Genomic DNA, 23,660 nt, shown 5'->3' with positions numbered 1-23,660 from the left:
CACAGGGGGAGAGCCAAGCAATGCAATGGCAGCAACGTGGAGGCACTAAGTGGAACAGCTTGGAGCAGTTCCAAGCTGCAGAAGGTGGTTTGGAGGATCATGCTTAGGACACAGGATGCCCCAGGCTGGGCTGATAAGGAGAATAGCACTAGTGTTTGAAGGGGCTTTGGGCACAGGGGAAGTATGGGGTAGTGTTCCACTAGGCTGGGAAGTGTTTGGGGAAATGTACAAGAGGTTGGGGTTTGAGGATCTCAGGAACATTTAGGATTGTCTCCTTGGGCACTGCTAACAAGGACTTCAGCTTGTGGTAAGGAACATATTCAGGGCTGCTGCACATCATCTCCCACCATAAAAAAGGACAAGCAGTAGTGGTGCGCATGCCATATGGATCTTCTACAAACCCCTCACAGAAACAGATCACAATGCCTAGCACCACTGTGACACTACTAAACTTTTTAGACGTGGTCAGTAAGATTTGGGGGGCTGTAAAAGGGAAATAACCTCCATCTTTAGCTCTCTTTCTCCCTCTCCCTCCTTCCATTCCTCCTTCGTTAGACTCTTGTTTACCAGTTAATCTTGCTGGAAGAGGAGGATTTATCCCTGGGAGGATTCATCCTACGGTAAAGGCTGCAGCACAAGGTATGCTGAAGGTGCTAGGAATTAATCCTTGCACCTCTCCTACCTCCATCCATATGGGCAGTGTTCCTCCTCTAACATTTTACAGACAGTAAAGAGAAACACCTTAGCCAAAATAGGGAAGAGAAATGACATCTCCTCTGCTCCATCATTAAGGTGGAAAAGGTACATGGGTAATATCAAGAAGGCTCGAGAGAAAGGAGAGGAAGAGGCACCATAGGCCTCACTGGCACAGGGTGGTGCATAGCATTGCACAAGTTGAGTATCATGGATATTGTAAGACTCCAATAAGATCATCCAGCTTTTTAGGCTAAGAATTTTAAAGTTTTACCAACATTTTAATATTTGGATACATTCTGAACTGTAATGCTAGTGACACCTGCCCTCTGTCTATTTGTCAAGACACACTTAAATTGGAGGCTGAAGTTCCATTAGATTAGGGTTTTTTTCACTATTTTGTTGTTGCTCTTGAGTTTGCACAGACCTAATTTTTTGTCTCAATGCATCCTTACCACACTACTCTTGGAGAGGAAGTAGTATTCCCAGATGAGAAACCAAGGCGAGGAGAGGCTCCAAGTAAATCTTGATGAATGTGCACATTTTGAGGTGAAACCTCAGAGTCCCCCAGCTGTAAAAGCACTTCCTACTCCCTCTCCTGTCTACACTGAATGCAGACTTACAGTGGGACCTGAGCTTTCCATTACCATGGTGTGATACAGTGTGATCTCTTCTGCCACATGACAGAGGAGAAGCTACAGTGCAGAGCATCTTTTCCTGAGTACCATGCATGCAGCCTTGCACCAAAGCTACCCCATGCATGTGTCTTGTGGATCTTCTCAAGACAGTAGTGTCTTTCTTTCCAGACATGTCCCTGTTAGAGATAATTAGGGTTAAAAGGCACTTCTGACCTCAGACTGTGACAGTGCTTGCAGGCAGAGCTGGTTAGTTCTCAGGGAATAAGCGAAACATATTTAGCATAGATGGCCAAAGAAGCTCAATGGTCACCTTGAAAGTGACCCTAATAGGCTAGTCTTGACATTCAAAAGTCTCTGGCATAGCTGGGAAGTGAACCCAGACCTCCCCAGGGCGCCTTCAGTTTGCTAAACATGAGCTCTGCTTCACACTTACCAATACCACCCATTCTGTTTCCCTCCTTTTTTTTTTTAATTTCTCCCTTTAACACTTCTCTACTCCTTTTACTCTTCATGTTCTATTTTGTCTCACTTTTCAACTGCAACTTAAAATGCTCTGTTTAAAAATGTAGGGGCCAGATCCTTGGAGCCAGCCAAACCACACATGGTGCAGGCCCAGGGTATAAGGAGGGGAAAGTGGCTCTAAGCCATTTTTCATCTCCCTGGATTCTAGGTTGACTTGATGCCAAAGTGGCCCCTGGCATAACTGAGAGCAGGAATGCTCTAAATTACACTAGTTAGAACAGTTCCCAAGGGCCTATCCTATGCCACTTGCTCCTTTCCGCCTTGGCCACCTATGAAGGCCTCCTACACTGCCTTATTTTCTGCAGTGATTTCCTACATCAGGGAATGCCCAGCTGCCCTATTAAGGTACAAAGGTGATGGAGAATCATTCCCTAAGCATTTCCAGTGTAAATAAAGCAATTCTGTTGAAGAAAATTACAGAAGTAACATAACATTAGAATTTGTCATCTTAATGACTTTGCATGAACATCACATTTTTCCTTCCTACCTTCCATACGTGTTTGACAGGGAAAAGGCTTGTTTTTAATTAGGCTGTAAAGTCTTTAAGGTCGGGGCTGTGTAGGTTGAGTAAAGAATGGTCTGGAGAACAATACAGAAAATGTTTTATACCATTAGCAAAATTGTCAACTTTCTTTGATGAGAATATTGCATGTGGTTCTTGTCATGCCATTTCTGAAAGGAGTCTGCCATTATGGAGATGTGATAGAAGGGCTGGAGCATGGGAGGCCTGAAGTGAGACTGAAAGGATTGGAAGTGGTCCACTCAGAAGACAAATAAGAGAGGTTATAATAAAAAATAACTAAATATAATCTTAGATTTGAGTGTGAGCCATCTTTTACAAGAGGTGTTTCTAGTGAAAGATGGCAAACTGAAAACCAGCCCAAGAAAGTATTTACTCATACAAGGAGGTATGGACTGTGGCACTTGAGACTTCACCAACATCTTGCACTGAAGAATATAGCAAAATATTCCAAGCAAGGTAAACATGATAACAAGAACATCCTCTATTACAGTTAATGGTTTAAAAGATGCGTAGTTTGTGTAGGGGATAAAACCTGATGCTTCATAGTTCATTATGGCTCATAGTTTAAGACAACTTTTCAGGGATTAGAATGCAATTTCATGAGGGCAGACTATCCCACAGCTACTTGGAAAGGATTTCTAGCAGCTAACTCTGAGGTATCTGGTTCCGTTGTTCAACATAACTTCCTGGACTAAGCAGGTCTCAGCTATGACTCTGAATTGCTGTGTATATGCAGAGACAGTGGGAGAGGGAAACTTAGCTTTGTATTTGGGGACATCCAAATCCTTCTCGGGGACCACTGAGTACTTTTGTGTTACAGACAACTATAACTTTGATCACAACAAATGTAGTCAGAAGTCAGCAGTGGGACACAGTAGAATGTCAGTTGAAAAAAAAGAAGAGGGTCTAAGAGCTGAATAGTCTATCTTCAAAATGTGTGGAAGAGTTGGGTTTTTGAAGTGTCCAGAGGCCTGACATAACCTTTGAATTTTAATTACCATCCAACAATATCTTACTTTCTGCTTGAAAGTGTTCATACCCATATCTTCAACTTTTATGATGGTAGGATTCCAAAAGGATTGCAGTTTGGTCTAAATTTGGCATTGTTAACAGAAAGCTTTGTTATGTGCTATTGTCCAAAGCAACTAGAATTTGAGCTGGATTAACAAACCAAAGTTTCAATAGGTTTTGGAAAGACTAATGTATATTCCTGAGGTGCCTTAACTATAGCCAGTAAGTCTCTGTCCTGCTGCTTGTGTTGTTACATGTATCTTCCACCTGTATTTTGAGCACTAGGTATCAAACCTGTGGCTCTGGTATATATCCTGCCAATGTTTCACTCTCTGGTGTATGAGGAAGTCATACAACCTCCTCACATGGAAAGCTCATTCAAAGAGTTGAGGAGAAAGGTTACTGAAATTTTGCTCTGTGTTCTCCTGGAACTATTTGTTTTGGAGAGAGGGATTTATGGGTCGAAATGTGAATTTCAAATTCCCTTTGCTTTCTGACCCTGTCTACAGATTTTAAGATTTACAGGGTAGGAAACTCCTCTTGGATGTCAGAGCTGTTTGTAGGAATGACTTGTTGTTCTTCTGCCTTCCTGTACATTACTGCTTTAGTTTAAACAGTGTTTGCTGGAAGTCCTAGTTTCAGATAGAGTAATAGTACATGTGAAGGAACATCTGTGCAGTGAAATTGCCATGGCCCACATCTCCTTTTGAGCAAGGAGAGGAAGATTTGTCTGATGAAGGGATCCTCTCCTGCAGTTCTTTGCTCAGAACAAATGACTCAAATCAACTGAGAAATAAAAGATGTCTTTTCCTGTCAAATACAAAATATATTGTTCCTTGAGTTTCTTGAGCTTCCAGGATTGTTGTGTGTCAGAAAGCGTGGAATGGCAACTGTATGATCAGACTCTTAAACGGGTGTAAGTGTCGTCAGATATTTTTTTAAGAAATAAGAGGCAGATCACATCCATAGGACAAATTTTTCCTTGGTTTCAATCTCCAGGAGTGGTTTTGTGAGCTGAGGCTATGTTGCATTGCATTTTGCTTCACACTGTCAGCTCTAAGAAACTGGAAAAATACCTTCTTGCATGGTGGATCGTTTGCTTAGCTATTAAGCTACAGGCAGCACCAGATAACTAGCGTGCAGGCTTCTCACAGGTCAGTCAGTGTTCAGTTCTAATTCAATTCAGTGAGATTTTATTGGCCTGACAAGCTACCCTAGCACATGCACATGCTAAAAGTTTAGCAAAATCACACCTACTAAAATTGCCCTCTTTTATAGGGCAATTTGTGCAGCACTGGTAGTACTCAGGTGGCATGTTACAGTGTCAACAGAGGCTTTCTGAACTCATTGCTGCCACTGACCAATAAAAGCATTAAGAAAGACTCGAATAGCTTCTATTTTTTCACAAGTACCTTAATTAATCATGTGATGGCACTTTCAAGTACTGAAGTCATTCTGTCATGCTTTAGGGGGAAATCTTAAGAAAGTTAGTAATGCTATATGACACCTGCGCTGAGCTATCTGGGTACAGTATGTCAAATCTGTGGTAAGACTTTGTGTTCCCCTACCCAAGGAAATCACAGCCCCCTAAAGACATTTTAGCCTTACAATATATCTGACAAATAAATACTACCCAAATTTTATAGAGGCAGAAACTAAGTCTGTGTGATTTGAGCAAGGTCTCATCAGCTGTCTGTAACAGGACCCAGAAAGAACCCAGATCTATTTTTAACTATAGGTTCAGAAAAATGATATAAGATGAGGTCTAACCAAATTGGCTTTCTTGAGAAAGACTGATTTAGATGGAAATATGTCCAGGGATCTGAACTAGAAGTCACTGATGTCAGGCTGATATAATGTCTGAGCTGGAAGCCTCTGTGGATGTCTAGTTCAGCTGTGGATATGCAGACAACAAGGACTATGAGGAAGAGCAGAACCTACAACCAGTACATCACCAAGGTTTATTGCATGTCTCAGGGGGAGATGGAACAGTGTTGAACAGTGTTGAATAGTATTGAAAGCATAGTCTTTAACTTAGCAATTCAAATTCATAAAATGGAATAAGATACTTAGCATTCTAAAATGGAAATGTGTCTTATAGATTGGAGTGAAATTAATTCAGAAGGAAACTCCAATATTTTGATGTGTGTTTTCATCCAGAGAAGGGATGAGATGTTAAAACCTTTACTGAACAAAATTTTTCCTGAAAGCTGTTATTCACAGTATCAGAATACTTCACTGCACTTTGTCAATCAACTCCAGACACACTCACATGATTTATAAGTGTAACAGAAATGAGGGACATAACTAGGTTTTTGGTGAGTATAGATGCCAGCGTTTGAAGGTTGCTGGATTTGTTTTTCAATGTCAGTTCGTAATGTTGGTACTTGCATCACTTCTGCATCACTGAGCCTGGGTCTGGGGGCAGATCTTTCATCTGAGAACCACTTATTTACATGTGAGCATTGCATAATTTTGTCTGTTAGGTATGTGAATTAGGCTATGGGTTTCATTAACTGATGAGCTGAGATCCCTTAATGATGCCTGAGAAGCCCTGAAGAGGCTATGACGCTGGCCACAAAGGGATCTTCCCATGCCAGATGAGTGCCAAGGTGGCCATCAGTGACTGTATCAGCTTGTGCTGGGGCTCAATGCTACAAGCCACATGTGTTCCCTGGAGGATCTGAGCTCAAATAAACACACCTGTCTGGTCTTGAAAACTCAAACCTTTACAGTACAGTAGCACAATCTATGATTCTAGCACAGAGGAATAGCTGATATGGTCTAGCTGAGTGCATATTGTGGCATGTGAGAAAGATAGCGCGAAATACTAGGAAGGATAGGGCACATTGGTAATAGTTAATAGCAACTGCTAATTTTGCCTTCCCACGTGTCAGTTTTAACAGCATTTTAATCTGTTCTGTGTCCCAGTGATTGTTTTCCTACTGGTGGCTCCATCATTGTGGTGTGGGCATAGCCACCCAGACAGATGAGTAGGTGTTTACCACAACTGTCAGGGTGAAATAGCCGAGGGAAAAAATGGTAGGCAAAAATCTTTTAGAATGATAATAAAAATGAAATAAGTTGACATTGCTTAGTTCTAAGTATCCATGCTTTTCACAGCTCTAGTAGCTGAGATTTTTGGATTGTGGTCTAGAGGAGGGACTAAATTTATTCTTTTGACTCTTACAACTGTGAGCAGCCTGACCAGACTGACTGATGACAGTGGGAACACTCACAGAAGAAGAGAGAGTCAGGATCAGAACCACGCAGAGGTGTCACCATTTGCAAGGACTTTGCCCAAACTTCACATTGAAGTATTGCAGATAAGAACTTGGATGCACTGACAGCTGTATGTGAAAGTTTGAACACTATCTGCCTGCAGTTCTTGACTCAGGCCAGTGCGGTTTGTCCTTTGCCTTTATATGCATCAAATTCACCCACAACATTTTTTAGATATGAAAGTATTACGTGTGTTTAGTAGCCAATTTGCAAATATTAAACGTCTCAATTGTTATTATACAAATGGTTTTAGAAAAGGCTAATCATCATTACAGACTGGTTTTATAAAACATAAAGCAGCTAGTTTTGAGCTACAAAACAACTCCCACACCACTACTGGCTTCCAACTTTTAAAATGGCCAAACCAACGTTCTTGAAAATATGCTGAGATGAATTTGTACTTACTTGGAAGCCTGATGTAGAATCATATGCAGTGTGACAGGCAGTTAAACCTCTGCGGGATGGGAGAAAATTCTGTGTTTTAATGGAATTGCTCACAAGTATCTTATACCACTGCTCTATTCAGTTTTAGTACAGCTTTGCATTGCTTCCTCTTCCATCATCCTTCTGAATCCTAGTGCAGGGACTGCTTCCAGACATTTACCCTCACACCCACTTAGTCTCAAGTGAAATTACCCTTGTGATTGCTCCACATATTTTCCTTGTTTTATATGTATCTTTCTAATCCTGCACTCACTTTGTCTCCCTTGCACCATCCTCAGAAAATCACCATCCCCCATTTTCTCAATGCAGTTACTAGCCTCGATACCCTTTGCTAGTCTGTGGGAACCACGGTTCCTCCCAGAGAGATGTTGCTTCAGACACACAAGCAGTCTGTTTTCTATCCCCATTCAGATTCTGTCCACATGCATCCACCCTAATCTTTTGCTTATCTAATGAAGGTCCTTTGGGCAAAGTCTGAAATGAGGGTAAGAACTCTGTGACTGGAAAGGTGCCAGCATGCCTTCCATGCTATAGTCATTTATTACAGATTTTAGAAAGAAATTTTCCAGCATATGATCATAGAGAGGGGCAGTGCCTATTTATTAGAAGTCCCATACTCTGGTCTACCAGTTACAGGTGTCGCCGGGTAATACCACTACAGCATGCACCTGTTATTCCCATTTTTCATGCTATGCCTTTTCACTAGTAATTCCAGTCCCCTTCTCAAGCCCTTGTGAAACTGTACTCAAGCGAAAGCCACAAATGGCGCAGTATAACATTGCTCCACAGCCTGTGTACAGCTGAATGCTCACAATGGTTTACTTTTCTTCTTGCCACAACAACGGTCCTTTTAGAAAGTTTCTTGTTCTTGCTTACTGCTAAACAAATGGAGGGCATGCTTTCAGAAGAAATGAGCAGAAAATAAGAGTCAGCATACTCATGTGGCTCCCAGTTGCTCTGATAGCTTAAAGAGAATGGCCATGTGAAACTGGAAGGGCAGAGCTGGAAGCTGGAAGATGAATAAAGGTTGAAGAAGGAATGGTATTAGGAAGAGCTGTTGGTTGTAGTCTTTCCCCTGAATACATGTGTAGACACTGATAAGAGTGTCATTCTTGCTGATACTCTATGGTGGTGGTTTCCCCCAAACTTCACAAACTGATCAACATCAGGTTTTCATATAGTACACAACTAAAAGAGCGATTGCTGAGCATTGAATAACCTGGGACAGCAGAACCTGTTTCCACTTAGTGGGACTGTCATCCTGTCTTTTCCTTCAGAGACCCAAAAAGCGAAATAGAGTTCTGAATTCAGTAACTCGGGTCTTACGGACTCAATTAAAAAAAAAATATTTTTTCCCTGGGTTTAAAGGGTAGTAAGAGCGCTCCATAAGAACAGTTTTTGAAAGCAGAGTCACAGAGAAATTCAGATGGTAGTTGGCAGCTACTGGCCTAATGACAGAGTGCATTTGTAATGATGCTAATTCATTATCCATGTAAATATAGCCTAGCAATTTTAAAGTAAACATAAAGAAATCTGGAAAGAAAAGACTAACGTAATACATTCTGTAAGAAGAAAGGACTAGCCATAGTAATTTTCTTCTTTCTAATCCTTGGCTATGAGCTGCAGGCTGTTGCTGTGCCCCAGCACATCTGTACATATTTAGACACTTTGGTATAATCCATCAGAAAAATCTTGCAAACATGCTTGTTGTCTGAGGTTCTACCCTACCACTGGAATATCTTAACTAGTTAAAGTGAAGCCACTAATTTAGACTGCTTATAAAGAAGTTTATTGTTGGTGGCTTTTGTAGAACCCATTAAGTGTATAGATTTCAGAGGCATGATTTTATTCCCCTTTTCTTTAATTATATGAATCTCTCAGGTGGAAGAGAGCTTCTTAAATTTATACTGGTTTATTGTCTTTAAAAAGTTTGTCTATCTGGTCCAATCAGTCTCTTGCCACTGTGGAAAAGTGCAAATCTTTCCATTTATGTCAATTACTAGAGTATGAAGAAGAATATCAAAGAGGTTAAGAGTCAGTAAATCTACAACACATAGAAATAGGTTACTGTCTGGCTGCTGTAATTTTTACAACATAAGTAGAAACTGAAATGATTATAGAATCATAGAATCACAGAATCATTAAGGTTGGAAAAGACCTCTAGCATCATCAAGTCCAACCGTCAACCCAACGCTACCATGTCTCCTAGACTATGCCCTGAAGTGCCACATCTACACATCTTTTAAATACCTCCAGGGACGGTGACTCCACCACCTCTCTGGGCAGCCTGTTCCAACGCCTGACCACTCTTTCAGTAAAGAAATTTTTCCTAATATCCAACCTAAACCTCCCCTGATGCAGCTTGAAGCCGTTTTCTCTTGTTCTAGCGCTAGTGACCTGGGAGAAGAGACCAACATTGGGTCTATAATGTTAGTAAAATCACTAATTTTAGAAGTCTGCAAGTTGGGGCATCCACCCGAAACAGCTAAAACCCCAATGGAGCAAAGAAGCGGCAAAATTATTGAATAATCTAAATGTGAATGGCTGGTTCCTTCAGCATGACAAGAAACATTTACAGCGCTTCTGTAAATCTTTCCAAGTGCTTCACATTTTGCTAAATATTTATAAGATCTTCATGGGTCTTCATGAAGGTTTTTTAGGAACTGCTCCTGACTCAATTTCTGTCTTAACAACCTGCCCTTCATGGTGCTTATCCTCCTCAAATTCTGTTGAGACCAGGGATTGATTACCCTTAGGTTCTTGCAAGACAGGGCCCTGTGAGACAATTTCTTTTATTAGTTAAAGTGGTGCTTTAGAAGTTGCTGAATTGCCTCCCATTTTACTTTCTATTGATGGCCAGTTACTGCATAGGACCACTCTTAGCTTGGTAGGAGCACATTCAGAGTCTTGACAGAAATTGTCTGGTTGCCACGAACTGTATATTTAGTTCTTAATTATTTGGGGTTTTTGGCAAGTGAAAAGGAAGCAGGGGTTAGTCATATTTTGTCATGTTGCTTTGCTCAAATTATAGGAGAGAGACTGTAACTGGCAAATTGTTTGCAATACTAGTTATTCTTGTAATCTTGTTGTCTGAGCAGGGTTCTTAGTAAATACACCAAATAGCTGCTGCATGGTAGTTCAGAACATTAGAAAGACCCACATCATATCTACCTCTTCTCCTATATTCATGTTTTTATCTTTAGCTCCTTTCCATTCCAAGTGGACTTTAACACAGACTTTTCTAGTATGTATGTAAAAATCAGTTTGATAATTTAATGCGGAGAAAATGAAAAAGGAATGAAGTCTTTGAGCATTGCTTGGGTTTGTTCTTTTCTGTACTGTTAGTACCATCTGTCCAGCTTTGCTGAACTGTATTAAATAGCATTTAAGAGCTGGAATAAAAAAAATGTATCCATCTTTGAATAAGCTGTAATTCCCAAGTATTTGAAACCCTTATTACTCCAGGAAAAAGGAGAGTGCTGTAAAGGAATTTCTGGAGCTATTGGTGGTCTTGAATTATTTTCCATGAGAGAGAGACTTATGAAAGGTACAAGACTAACAAATAATCAAATGGAACTAAGCTGTTTATCCTTAGAACATGGACAACATAGGCGGCAGCTGTGGACATTACTTCACCACTAAGCTGCCAATATGTTCACACCTTGCTCTGCAGGAAACGTGATCGTTCACTCTCCACTGTGCTGCCTGTATCCTTGCTTTGCTTACAGGGACACCAGCGATGATCTAAGTGAGCTTGTCCATCAGAGGGAAATAGAAAATCAGCCATTTACCTTAAGCTTTTAACGAGTGTATCTAAAATATGAATGAAAACAATCTCTTTTGAATATGTAGCAGTAGTATACAGAAGAGAACATTAAATGTCATTCAAAGATTCAAATCTTTGAATTATCTTATACTTCAATGCCTGTAATAAACCAAACAAAAATGCCTGCATCAACAAATAGTTTTTAATATCTTATAGATATGCTGCCAAAACTAAGACAAAATACAATTTCTGCTTTAAAAAGAAAAATAAATCCTATGAATCACATTTACCCTGATGGCATGGTTGCTATAAAAATACATTGATAAATCCCAGGAATAGCCATTCCAGCTAGATCAAAGATCTGTCTGGCTTGGTAGCCTGCCCCCAGCAGCAGCCAAAGCAGATACACAGGGAAGGATATAAGGGGGAAGACATGTCTCCTGGCCTCCAATAACTTGCAGTTCATGGATTTCCTGTGTCAAGGGTTATGTCTTTATGTTTAAAAGTCCTCAATGGATTCCTTTCCCTATTAATTTGTCTAATAAACTTTTACCATCCACAGTATCCTAGGGCGTGTAACTCCACAGTGTGACTACAGCATGTGGAGGGCCACCTCGGTTTGTTTACAATCTGTAGACAAATGGACTGTTCTTATTTTCCCTCTCTTTGTTCCTCCTGTTCATTTCTTACACTGTACTGTACACAAGGCAGAAGTCAATCATGCCAACACTTTCTTGGGCCAGTTTTTTTAAAACTCTGTCATTGCCTTGCAAAAGTCCTCCTCAGTTAGTCACTCTCATGTTATGAAAGTTACTCTGGCTTAATTTCTCTTTCTCTTGAGGCAGGTTTTCCAAAATATGGTTTGTTTAGGGAAATTGTTATCTTGCCCCCATTTTAGAAAATTATCCCTGTTGATAGAAATTGTTGTGCTCACTCCAAGACCTCAACACTGTTTATTCTTTCTGTTCTGTTCACCCTGGTACAGGCAGTGCCCTGAAAACTGTTGAACTTTCCTGAGATAGACTTGTTCTTCCATGTCTCTCATCCACACAGGAATTACTTAGTACCTGCCAGCAAAAGTTTGAAGTTTAGATCCGATGCCAATGCTTTAAATTTCCATATCAGAGTGAAAAATACCGCTAGCCTTACGCAGTTTTAGTAATTGTTTCAAAAACACAAACTTACATGGGTGCTATTGAGACAGAAAAACCCATCAGCAGTATTTAGAGCCTTCCCTGTTGCTCTCTGTTTATTATGTTACCACTTGGTACTTATATTAAACACAGGTCTGGGATCATCTCACATATTTTGGTATGCCTGTACTGGAGCCCTCTACAACTGAGTCACCCCAGGCTCCTTTTTAGAAGAGAAGGAAATACTTTTAGAGCACAATTTGGTAACATTATTCATGCTGTTTACTTTAGAATCAGATTATTTATACCTTCTTTCTTTCTTTCCATTGACTAATAAAGCAGTCTCAACAATTAAATAATTTAGGCTTCCACCTTGTAGGTATCTACAGTTGGTTAGGTAAGTTGTGATATAACAAGAGGAGTTTTTAAATATTCGTTGTTGTGGTTGATGCAGAAACCTACAGCATCAGGAGGAAAATGTTGGTTCCCATGTTCCACACTCACTGGTCTTTAGAAAAATATATGCAGAGAATCTTGAGAGGTTCAACTCATGGAGGAACAGGCTGTCACTGGGAACAAATAGAAAATGTATAAGCTCAAGATCTACTGAAGACAAACCTTAATGAAATCAAGCCCTTCTTCATTGGACACCATGGACTTAATGTACACTGATTTGAATTTATCCTCTGACTCAGGTGCAATCATGAAGTAGAAATAATACTTCTCTCCTTGGCATCCGCAGGGGACTCTGTGGGCTAGTCCATGGGCTACTGTTCTTCTGCTGGGCTTCTTTCTTTTCTTCAAAGCCAGTGGAGCTCTAAACCCATAGCAAGTTTATGGAAAGACTGCACAGAGAGTGCTTGACTGTTATTACACTTAATTTTCTTCTCTCTTGGAGGCCTTACAGTCTCTTATTAAAAAGGTTCCAGGAGTTTGGTATCCATGAGGTTCCAACCTCATTTTCAAAGGAGGTGCCAAAGAATTGGGGCTTCATCATTTTAATTTCCTGTCCCTGTTTTTCTCTTTTGTTTACAATTGTTATTTCTAGCAAAAATGTTTGCATGCATCATGCATTCAGTAGTGCCTGCATAAGTGGGCAAGTAAACACTAATAATAGCACTCGGACAAGTAAACTGCTATGTTCATAGAGTTCTGCAGATGGTCTTGCAGCTGAAGAACATGTCACTTGCTCAGAACCCCATGGAATTCAATCTTTGGCTGCATCCAGACAACAGGGATTGAGTTGTCAAGTCTTACCATATTGGAATTTCTTGCCAGCATTTTACTTTCTCGCAGAGATACCTGATTTTATTGTGTGCTTCAGGTATTGTACTGTGGAACAAGGGAGTTGGGAATCATGGAGACATCTTACAGGATTCAAAAAGTCAGGCTGGAGAGCTAGACAGTGTGCAGAGCAATGTGAGATGGAGGTCTGAGGAACAAAGCCATAATGAATGTGATAAAAAAGCCTGTATTTGTGGAAACGATCATTACATTTATGTTCATAAGGGTACTGCTATCAAGACTCACTAGTACAAAATTTTGTATGTTGTACTAGAAAGTATGTGTGTCCAAGTTTTCTTTGCCCTCCTCTGTGCCTTCTGGTAGAGGACAGCATCTGGACCAGTGTTTTTAAAGGGAAGTCACCCTTTCATGTTTCTGTATCTGTTAGCATATTCCTCAGGCATTTGACTCTTTCAAACCTTCTAATCATGTAGTAAAACATTTTAAAGGAATGTATCTAGCCAGATAGGCGACTGACTCTCAAAAGCAATTGTTCTTTTCCAGCAATGGCTTCTAGTTCAAAAATCTCAGCCATCTGCTTTCCATCTTATGTATACTGATGTTATTTTTTATTTAGTCAGCATTTTATAGGGCCATTATAATAAGGGGAAGTCTGGGTGATTAAAACTGTATCATGGCTTCATGATCATTAGTGGTAAAACACATCTGTTGACACAAATTTATCTCTTTTTTCTTTTTTCACTACTTCAGCTGCTTCAGAGATTCTGATGTTTTTCTTCTGCGACATCAGTTTAGTAGTCTACTGTATTCTCAGGGTTGACGTTAATGTTAAAAAGGGCTGGCTGCAAGTGTGTCAAGTACAAGAAAAATGGACAGGGCCATCTGAAACCACAGACTGCTGCCTTCCCTGTTTCTGCTGCTTGGCCCTTTCTCTGGAATACAGACATTTTCAACTACTCCGTCTTCCAAAATATTTTAGTTACACCACAGGAGCAACTGTAATATGCTGTGCATTAATAAGAAGTTATTATTTCAATATTAATATAGAATAATGCAGCATGCAGGTTTATAAAGTGATCTTTTTCATATTAAGCTGGCTAGCAATAGTCACCTTGGACTGCTAGGTTTAGAAAGAGTACTCTCATTCACACCCACTGGTAACCTGTGATCACTACCTTTTTTTCTGTAGTGGCTGCTATGTGAAAAGAGTGTATTCAACCATTCAAAAATGGGAATACCTGATTATATAGGCATGTCTACTACACTGTCTTCTGACCAAGTATTCTGGATAATTTATATTTATATTTGTGAAACATTTGTGGAGTAACTCTTTAAGGCTCTGTGAACCAAACTAGTACAGATTTACAAAGCTCATATTGGTCAAATGATGGGCTTGTTGGCATTTCTGCAGTTTTGCTGGCAGGGCTGCTCCTTAAAAGCAGTGCAAAACAGAAAATAATCTTTCCTGTGTGATTGCACCTACGACAGGCTTTGGAAATTTGATTTTTATGTTTTAAATTCTGTAACTGACACTATAGTCCTGGCAGGGGATTAGCCTGATTAGATTCTTGGGACACATCTCTGGTGTTCTCCAAGGAACAAGATGAGCTGGCTGTCAAACTCAGGCTCACCAACCATGCTCATTGTGACCCCTCATGTCTGCCTGAAAAGGTCACTTCAGCAGAAATAGCCATGCCCTCCAGAGTCTGCAAGCACTGTTATTGTCTAGTTTCTGTTCATATTGTCTCGTTTCTGTGTATGGAGCTGAGTATGCTATAACCCAGATAGGCAGTAGATACCCACTCTGTGGATGCATTGAGCTGCAGGATAATACCTGAGAGGATAATATCTAGCAGTGTGGGCTGATGTTTTGTGGATAACAGAACTCTCAACACTTGGTTTTGAGCCACCTTTTTACCCTACATCATAAGCATAAGGTGGTTATTTTCACCTTACTCAGCAGCTAACAGAGCTACCTGGTTGCACCGTATATCCAGACAAGAGGGGTAACAACTTGCTGGTGCTGTGAAAAGAAACAGCAGAGGGAAGGAATTTTGGCTGTGACCATCCCTTTCACACAGAGCTGGTAAAAGTTAAAAAATCATCCAGAGTCGGGGAAGAAGCCCAAAGCAGAGACGTGCTATAACACGTCTTCTGACAGCTCACAATGTGCCTCGACAAATGATTTGGGGTGACAAATAGAAAATAGACAAATATGAATAGACCTGCTTTAGGAAGTATTTGGGATTAAATTAGAATCAATTAATGGATTTTATGTTGCACAAACAGAATGTCCCTTTTTAACCCTTGCATGTTACTGCTCAGGATGGTCCCTAAGTAGCATGGAAGTCTCCCATTGACTTCAGAGGAAGGGGAATGATAAAAAGGAAGCAGGATGAAACGCTATCACTTACTCAGGGTTTTAAATACAAGGCTTGTTGGTGTCTGTTTTCCACTGTGTATAACCTAGTGACAGTGGTTTGCCAGGTATCTTTCTCTAGGCTCCTGAAAACACATACATTTTCTCTCTTGTCGCTCAGTAGAAGGTGCTTTCTGGGGATGTAGTGGATTTAATTATTTAAGCCTTGTTCATGTTCTGGTACTGTATAGATAGCTGTACCTTAAATCTCTGACAGTAACATAATGTGTATTGCGATTCTCAACGGAAGAAATATGCAGACAATATGGTCACTACTGTAACACCCTTTTATTAAGCTGCAATTGTAATTCATGAAATCATTGCAAAATAATAAAGAAATGGTTGGAAGATAAATACCATAGATATGGTCCCTAGAAACCACTGCTCACTTTAATTGAGAGCAGCTGCAATATTGCAGAAGCCCAGGGAATGTTGCAGTTCATATTCCCTCTCCCTGGCTCTTTCTAGGGGAGCACAATACATTTTGACTAACATAGATCCTGGCAAGTCTGTATGCAGATATTTTTCTTAAATTAAACAAAATTAATTTAAAAGTTGCTTGTGCTCACAATGTTGATCAATAGATGCTCTACAGCTTCAGAGCCAAACAGGCTGCTGTTTTCCCATTTCCTTTGTTCTTGAAAAATTGCTTGTACATTGGGTTGTGCCTTTGAGATTTCCAATTGAATGGGGCATCTGGGAACTTAAGGGAGCACTTGCTTTGCCAAAAATTTGCAAGCACAAATAGAAATGAATTGGAAAATGTATATCTAAGTTATCTGGTTCATCTTCCAGTCCGAAGATTCTGTTTGGACTGGTCTTTCATGTTACTTCTTTATCATTACTTCTGGAAAAAAATGCATGAAGTCATACAGTGCTCCCAGAACTCGTATCTCTATTGAAACAGGCATTAGAGCAAAGAAATAGTAAGAACCTGGTATTTTTCAGTCCCACTTCTATAACTGATGAGAAACGATAACATACTCAGAGTCTGAAAATACTCCTGTGTGCATTTTTGGAGACAGAAAACAGGTATTAAGGAACACAGAGACAAACAGCTTAGTAGTCCAGGTGCGTAACTTGCACTTTTAAGTAATTCTCCCCCCCACGCCCATTTAAACCATTTTATTTTCCTGAAAGCCAAGTCAGATGCACAACCCAATATCGCCGTTTAACTGCATCAAATCTGCCTTTGTGTACCTCTCCTTTTGCTAGCTTTAAAGACTGACTAAAGTGAGTGCAATTCTCTGGGGCAACCACCAAGGGTTAGAAACCTTCAAAATAATGGCCAACCAAACACATTCAGTTCCTGCCAATGTATAGCTCAGTCAGCTGATCTAAGATAGATTTTATAGTGTATATATGTTGGAGAAAACATGCAGACAGCAAGACAGCATCTCAGAGTGGAACACTGCACCTCATGCAGAATAAATCTGCTAAGAATTAGGCTTGCAGGTTAATCCTTGTCCTGTGCATTGCACTAGCCATTTGAAGTGTATACCACACTTACTTGTTTAAAAAATATGTTGCTCCTCCTTATGAGATTTTTATAAACCCTAATATGTAATCTCTCCAGATGGTTATGGGAGGGACATTGGTAGCATTAAAAAATTTTTATTTTCCGAGGAGAAAGTGAGGCACAGCAGCTGTGTCTTTCACCCAAGATCTAGAAATTCTGAGCAAGAGAAAGCAAAAGAATCCAAATCCCCCTTACTCCAAGCCTCTCTTCCTTCCCTGCTAATATTCTGTCTTCCTCTTTAATATTTCAGGTTAACCATACAGTGTGTAGGGAAAGGGTTCATAATGAGATTTTCTTCTGTGGAATTTTTCCAGGGTTCCACCTAGACATGGCATTTTTATTTTTATTTTCACAGAAGGACTCTCCCTTCCCCAGGCCCCACAAAAGTTTCTCTGATGGAGAGATGGGACAACTTGGGAGGTCTGTGTGAAGAACTACATTTTGCTGGATACATTCCTGCTGTTAGCAAATTGCTCCAATGGGAGGACCAGCCAACTAACTCAGTCAACCTACTAAAATGGATTCCCTATTTTATAGAGATAGATCCTCTCAGTTAACTCATCTGTTAGATTGTAAAAAATGAGAGAAGACAGAGCACACACTACATGGGGAGAGTAAACAAAGGCTAATGGGTAAGGTTTTGTTGGTATCAACAAAGGTTGGTACCTCCCTGTTTGCTCTTTGCTCTACATCAGTTTTCATGCTTTCCCTGCCTCTCTTCACTGATTCTGATTTTGATCCTGTAAACATAAACCAGTCAAAAATTTCCACAGGGAGCAAACAAAGAACTCCTTGCAGATTATTGCCAGGATTGTCAAAGGGAAAAGAAGTATATGCAAACCCCACAAAGAATTCTCAGGAGACCCTCATCAATGTTTGGATTTAACCTGAGCTCTGTGAAATATGAATCCACTGCTCTTTACTGCTACCTGTACAAGTCGGAAACTGCCCAAGCAATTGGAAAACTGGTCCTAAGTTACAGGCTTTGACTGGATGTTTCCTTCAGTCAGCTTTGGCAGCCTATGAAAGAATACTGGCTTTTGGAACAGCTAGTTCATCACATGAAAACCATACTACAGAATTGTATTATTTCTGCTGCTGTCTTCGAAGACGGGTCTCTGGTTCTCTCTCTTGTAGTTCATGAATACTCTCAGTTGGCTAATTTTGCTCTTGTTAGTTTTCTGGCAGCAGTACTGTTACGTCAGTGAGTTTCTCACAGTGTTGGATAGCTTTTGAAAGCTGGTCACATTTTTAAAAAGAGCAATGGGTAGTTATAGCTGTGTGGCTTTTTTTTTTCTTCATTGTAGCTAGTCAAAGCAACAGATATGTCAATCAAATCTAAATTCTGGGCTTTAAAGGCAAGAGAGCAGGGCATAGACGGGTAATACGTTAGAATGTCTGTCAGATGAGCGATCGAGCCAAGGCAAATAACAAGATGGGAACTGTTTATTGTGCATCTTTTTATAGGCTGTATGCAATAGTGAACAATGCAGGGAAGGCAAATAGGATGCATTTGCTTACCCTCTCAATGTAATTGAAGATCATTCAACTGCAATGGGAGCAAAATATGACTTCACATGGCAAACAGCTAGCTAAAGGAACTGATTATTGCAGGTTTCAGATCATGAACTTAGCAAGCCTAAAGAAAGCAACTAGATTTTTATAACCACGTATATTCTGTTTAAAACAGTAAACAAAGAATGAAAGCTGTAGAGAGACAAACCCTCAGCTCATGAAGCTGAACTCATTCTAATGGAAGTTATTAGTGGCTGGTCTAGACAGTTAATTGAGCACAGGCAGCATTATATGCCAGTAGAATGGTCTGTAGCTTCCCTCTGGTTTCATGAGCCTTGATCGATTGCTGACATTCTTGGAGATGGGATATCAGACAAAACCAACATTGATCTGATCATTTTATTCCACATCAATATGCATGCTCCTTAGTTACTTCCTGCTATTTTCAAAGTCATGGTATGGTGCTTTTTGCCAGCATTTCTGGCAACATCACTGAACAATGGCAGCCTAGATGCCAGCAGGTTATGTTTACGTCTATAACAAGTTCAGCTATCCAGGGCTGGTGTGGGTGTAGGAGAAATTAGTTGATCCTTCATCTCAAAAGCAAAATAAGAAAAAAGGGAAAAAAATTAATTTCCAGACTCTTTGGCACAACTCTGTGGGAAACCCATATTCTTTCATCTTTAACTCATGGGGCATTTTTATTGTGTTGCTTTTTGTTGTTATACCATATTTATTGTGTATCGCTGTATTAATTGTATAAAATCTGTGAGATGGCAAATTAGCTGTAAAATCATGCCATACCTGACAAAAAGATATGACACAATATTATTTTAATTGGTCTTGATTGTTTTTTCAGTCACTCTCTGAAGACAGTAAGTCCCTGTCTTGTAACTCTACCAGAAATGCCGTCTGCTACATAATTTTTGCATGCCTAGCTGTCTCCTCTTGCAGTGTGGTTTCTCGAGTCAAAGACTCTCTCTGTTGTATAGGAAAACACATCCATCTCCTTGTTTACCATGCACGGATGCTTGTTACAAGATGCAACCATTCTGCTGTTCTAGAGATGGGTGGCTATATTATGTTTTATTGACAAAAGGGTTGATGAAGAACTAGCATTATAATAGAGTATTATTTTTTAAAAATGCAACAATATGAGCTCTGGATCAAAAGATGAATACCAACTTGCAGTATACCAGCTAAGCTTTGTTAGCTTATATTTGGATCAAAATATAGGATTTATATAAAGGCATGACATTGGTTTGTAACTCAGAAGGACAATTCCCATTACAGACCTCTGTAATTTCAGACCTTGCATGGAAAAAACCCAAACCAAATAAAACTAAACATCTGCCTACTTGTATCTCATGTTCCTTGGGTGGACAAAAGAAGGGAACAGGACTCCCAGGCTATCTTCAACTTGCAGACAAGGGCAGCTAAACCAGCACACCTTTGTAAATGCAAGCTAAACGACCTAGACTTTCTCTCAGGCATGCAGGAACCACTCTGCCCATGAAGACCTAAAGAATTTAGACTCTTGGTTTGGTGTTCAAAATGGTTCACAGGTGCAGAACGCCAGATCCAGTGAGGACTTAGGTGTCTAAGAGTGAATTCTTACAACACCAGTCTTCTGATGTCTGCTCCTCGGAGCTCTGTGCTAGATGCCTAGGCTCCCTCTGTAGTAGGAGAAGAGCTGGGCTCCAAAACAGCTGGCAAGTAGAGTTGCTTTAAAATCCTGAACTGGCCAGCTGAGAAATTTGAAGAACTTAGGTAAATCTGTAAACCTCCTCCACAGTGGATCTCATTCAAGTCTACAGGAACTGTTTCCGTTCATTCTGCATCTACACTTGAAAGGGGTTACTTCTTTAAAGCCATCTGCTATAATATTAATGCATGACAGTGAAATGTCTTTTCTATTCATACCTCTATATCTAATTGTCCCAGTTTAAACCCAAATGGGCTAGAAAGAAATAGAGTGTAAGCACCCTACAGTACTCTCACTTTATTTCCCATCAGGGTCCATGCCTAATGTCCTCTTGGAAACAAATTTTGAGCAACCATGTCCTCTGAGACCAGGCACAAGTATCTTCACAAGGGACTTCTACAAGACTGTTCTGTTTGGTATTTCATGCAAATACATAGACACACTTATTTCAGAGTTCAGATTTCTTAGACTTTTACTCTCTTTTGGTTTCACGTTACTCTTCAGATACTACATAATGACAGGCATCATTATAAGCAGAAGGATAGTACTGCTCTTCTGTTGGGTGTAAATCTGGAGCAAATCCATTGATGTCAGAAGTTTTAACCTAGATTTGGTTTTGTGTACACAAGAACAGAATTTGGACTATACATCTTATTTTTCTTTTGATATAGTTGAGTGTATCCAGAAACAAGAAAGCCATATCAAGCCCCAAATCATAAAACTCAAGTTTTTAAAGATATCAACTTTCTTTTACGACCTGGGTGGCCTTCACCATGTCTGGGAAAACATGAACTCAGTGGCCCTGGTAATGCATCACCTGTTTTTTTTGCAGACTGCTGTAATCAATTTGTCTTTATCCACCACATTACCAAAAGACACTATTAAAATTCATATCTGTGTGTTCTCCCCAGAGGGTAAACCATCAGAGATCTCCAGGGTTTTGGAGGTTTTTGTGGAGATGCAGAAGGCTTTAATCAGGTTTAAAATAAGATCAAATTTCTTCCCTACAGTAATTTCAGATACTTCCACCAGATTCCTGTAGGGCTATTTTGCACTCTGAAAACTTGATCAATCCTCAGCCTCACAAATTACAGTTTTTGTTTACAAAGCAGATGACTGTTGCCCTTGACCAGTGTTCCCAGGCTTAAATAATGATGTTTCAGTTTTTTGCTTAAAGACTTATGATGATGTCTCCTGTAGACCCTGGAATGGATAATTTGGGAAGCCTAAGAATACGTTTGGGCCTGAAGGATCTTAGTTGCACTTAGGATAATCTTTAAGATACTCGGTATCCTTTAAGAGCTGAATCCTCAGGCAAAGCTGTTGAAACAAATAGAGTTCTGCCCAAGGAATGAATGAATAAGAACCAAGTAAAAACTTTAAATTTTGGCCCCAAGATATTCACATCTTCTAAACTGTCAGGAGAGACATAGTACTGTTTTATCTAAGGGATTTGTTTAGCTGTTTTACTAAAACCCTTGTCATTATAAGGGAAGGAAGGAGACTCAGTTCTTCTTCCAGATGCCTCTCCCTGTTAAGCATGACCCCAGGGAAGGTGAACATCCAAAAGAATATGTCTTTGTGCTACCATTCCCCTGCTTTTATTTCATAGAATCATAGAATGGTTTGGGTTGGAAGGGACCTTTAAAGGTCATCTAGTCCAACCCCCCCTGCAGTGAGCATTTGAGGCATCTTCTTGCCGAAGAGCATCTCATGAAAGCAAGCAGAATTCCAGAAATAAATAAAAATACAAAACTGATTGGAAAGGGGGAATACATGTTAGTAATAATCCCACAATGAGAACTGTCATGAAGAACCTACTGGGCTTTCAGAGCAGACCTGCCAGTAACTCTGCACCTGTGTCTGTCTACCCATTTACGATGTTCTACTTGTCCATCATGTCCCAGAGTGGTGTTCTGTGGAAATCCATAAGAACACTAGATTACTTTTTGCAAGAGACAAATCTTAGATTTCAAACACTCTAAAATTCCTTAGAGGAAATGAGTACCTAAATGGGGTTTGGCTTCTCCAATATTCCTTTTTAATAACTCTCTATATCTCCTTTTTTTATTACTTTTTGCAACATCATATTTCTTGTATCCAATAAATGTCCCTTCAGTGTGTATTGTTCTATTTTTTCCAGCATGAACAAAAAATTGTGCCTCCTATAACTGGAGTCCCTACCCATAAACACTGACCACTTGAGTCCCTTTTCGCTTCATTCATACCGTTTCCCACAATCTCCTGCTCTAGCTTCTACTGGATTCTACATCTATCCACTTACAACATAAAGTCTTGAGTAACAGCTAAATCTGGAGCAACCATATGCATTGTTCTATGAGTAGCTAATGAAGCCTGAATACACTCCCTGCGGGTGTTGGGTATCCTCTGGTTCCCCTCCTCTTTTTTGCTGAGAACAATCCCACATTTGACTTTCCCTACCAGACAAAAAGAGGAGTTTTGCAGCCAGCCTGGAACAGTACATGTTCTGAATGGCCAGACAATCATTTGTACTGATTGGATAAAGAGCTACTGTCAAATTTAACATATCACACCTGAATTCTGCCCAAATTTCCCTCTACTGGAGCAGTCATTTAGATCCCTCTCATTTACTTGTAGGAGCCTAATTATTTTTGAGACCTTGGCTGTTCTTTCAAGTATGGTTGAAATTGAAATTGATGGATTGTTTCTCTAGAAGAACAGGCTTAACATGATTGCTGGTGGTGTGCCATCCATTTTGCAGAATGTACTAGGGGTTTCTTTTAAAAGTATACAAACCTAAGAAGCTTGTCCTCCCCACAGAACAAAATTAATTATCAAATCATTACATCAAAAGCAAATTGCCTTCCTCAAGTATTCCACTGCTCTGCAGTCTTCCCCACACTGTCTCTGTATTGAGACTCCCAAGTCCCTGCAAAATTAATAGAGCCTTGCAGCTTGCTCTGTTTATGTAATAGGTGTACTGATGCAATACAAGTATCTTTCCATCAGCACCTATCTTCAGAACTAAGGTGGTTTCAGCTGATCTTCTCTGCTGACTGCAGCAGTGACAGAATCCTGCAAAAACAGACTGGTGGTCACTTTTGGATCAAAACTGAGACCTATTTCAAGTCTCCATTCCTATTTTCATCAGTTTCCCTCTTGATGCTACTTTTTCAAATCTATTCAGCCCTAATCAAGAAAACAGAATACAAAGTGTCAATATATTCAGCCTGCAGAGGAGAATCTGAAAAGATCTGGAGTAC

The 23,660-nt window shown here is 40.0% G+C and overlaps 1 protein-coding gene across 2 annotated transcripts in view; it reads left to right on the top strand.

Moving 5' to 3' along the window:
• HMGA2 (high mobility group AT-hook 2) overlaps nucleotides 1-23,660 on the top strand; it is a 169,892-nt gene that overhangs the window by 10,331 nt on the left and 135,901 nt on the right. The gene's annotated exons all lie outside the window — the stretch shown is intronic.

Source organism: Phalacrocorax aristotelis, chromosome 1 (genome assembly GCF_949628215.1).
Source record: "Phalacrocorax aristotelis chromosome 1, bGulAri2.1, whole genome shotgun sequence".
NCBI lineage: Eukaryota > Metazoa > Chordata > Aves > Suliformes > Phalacrocoracidae > Phalacrocorax > Phalacrocorax aristotelis.
The sequence above is the reverse complement of the archived record's forward strand: the minus strand, read 5'-3'. Positions and strand labels throughout refer to the sequence as shown.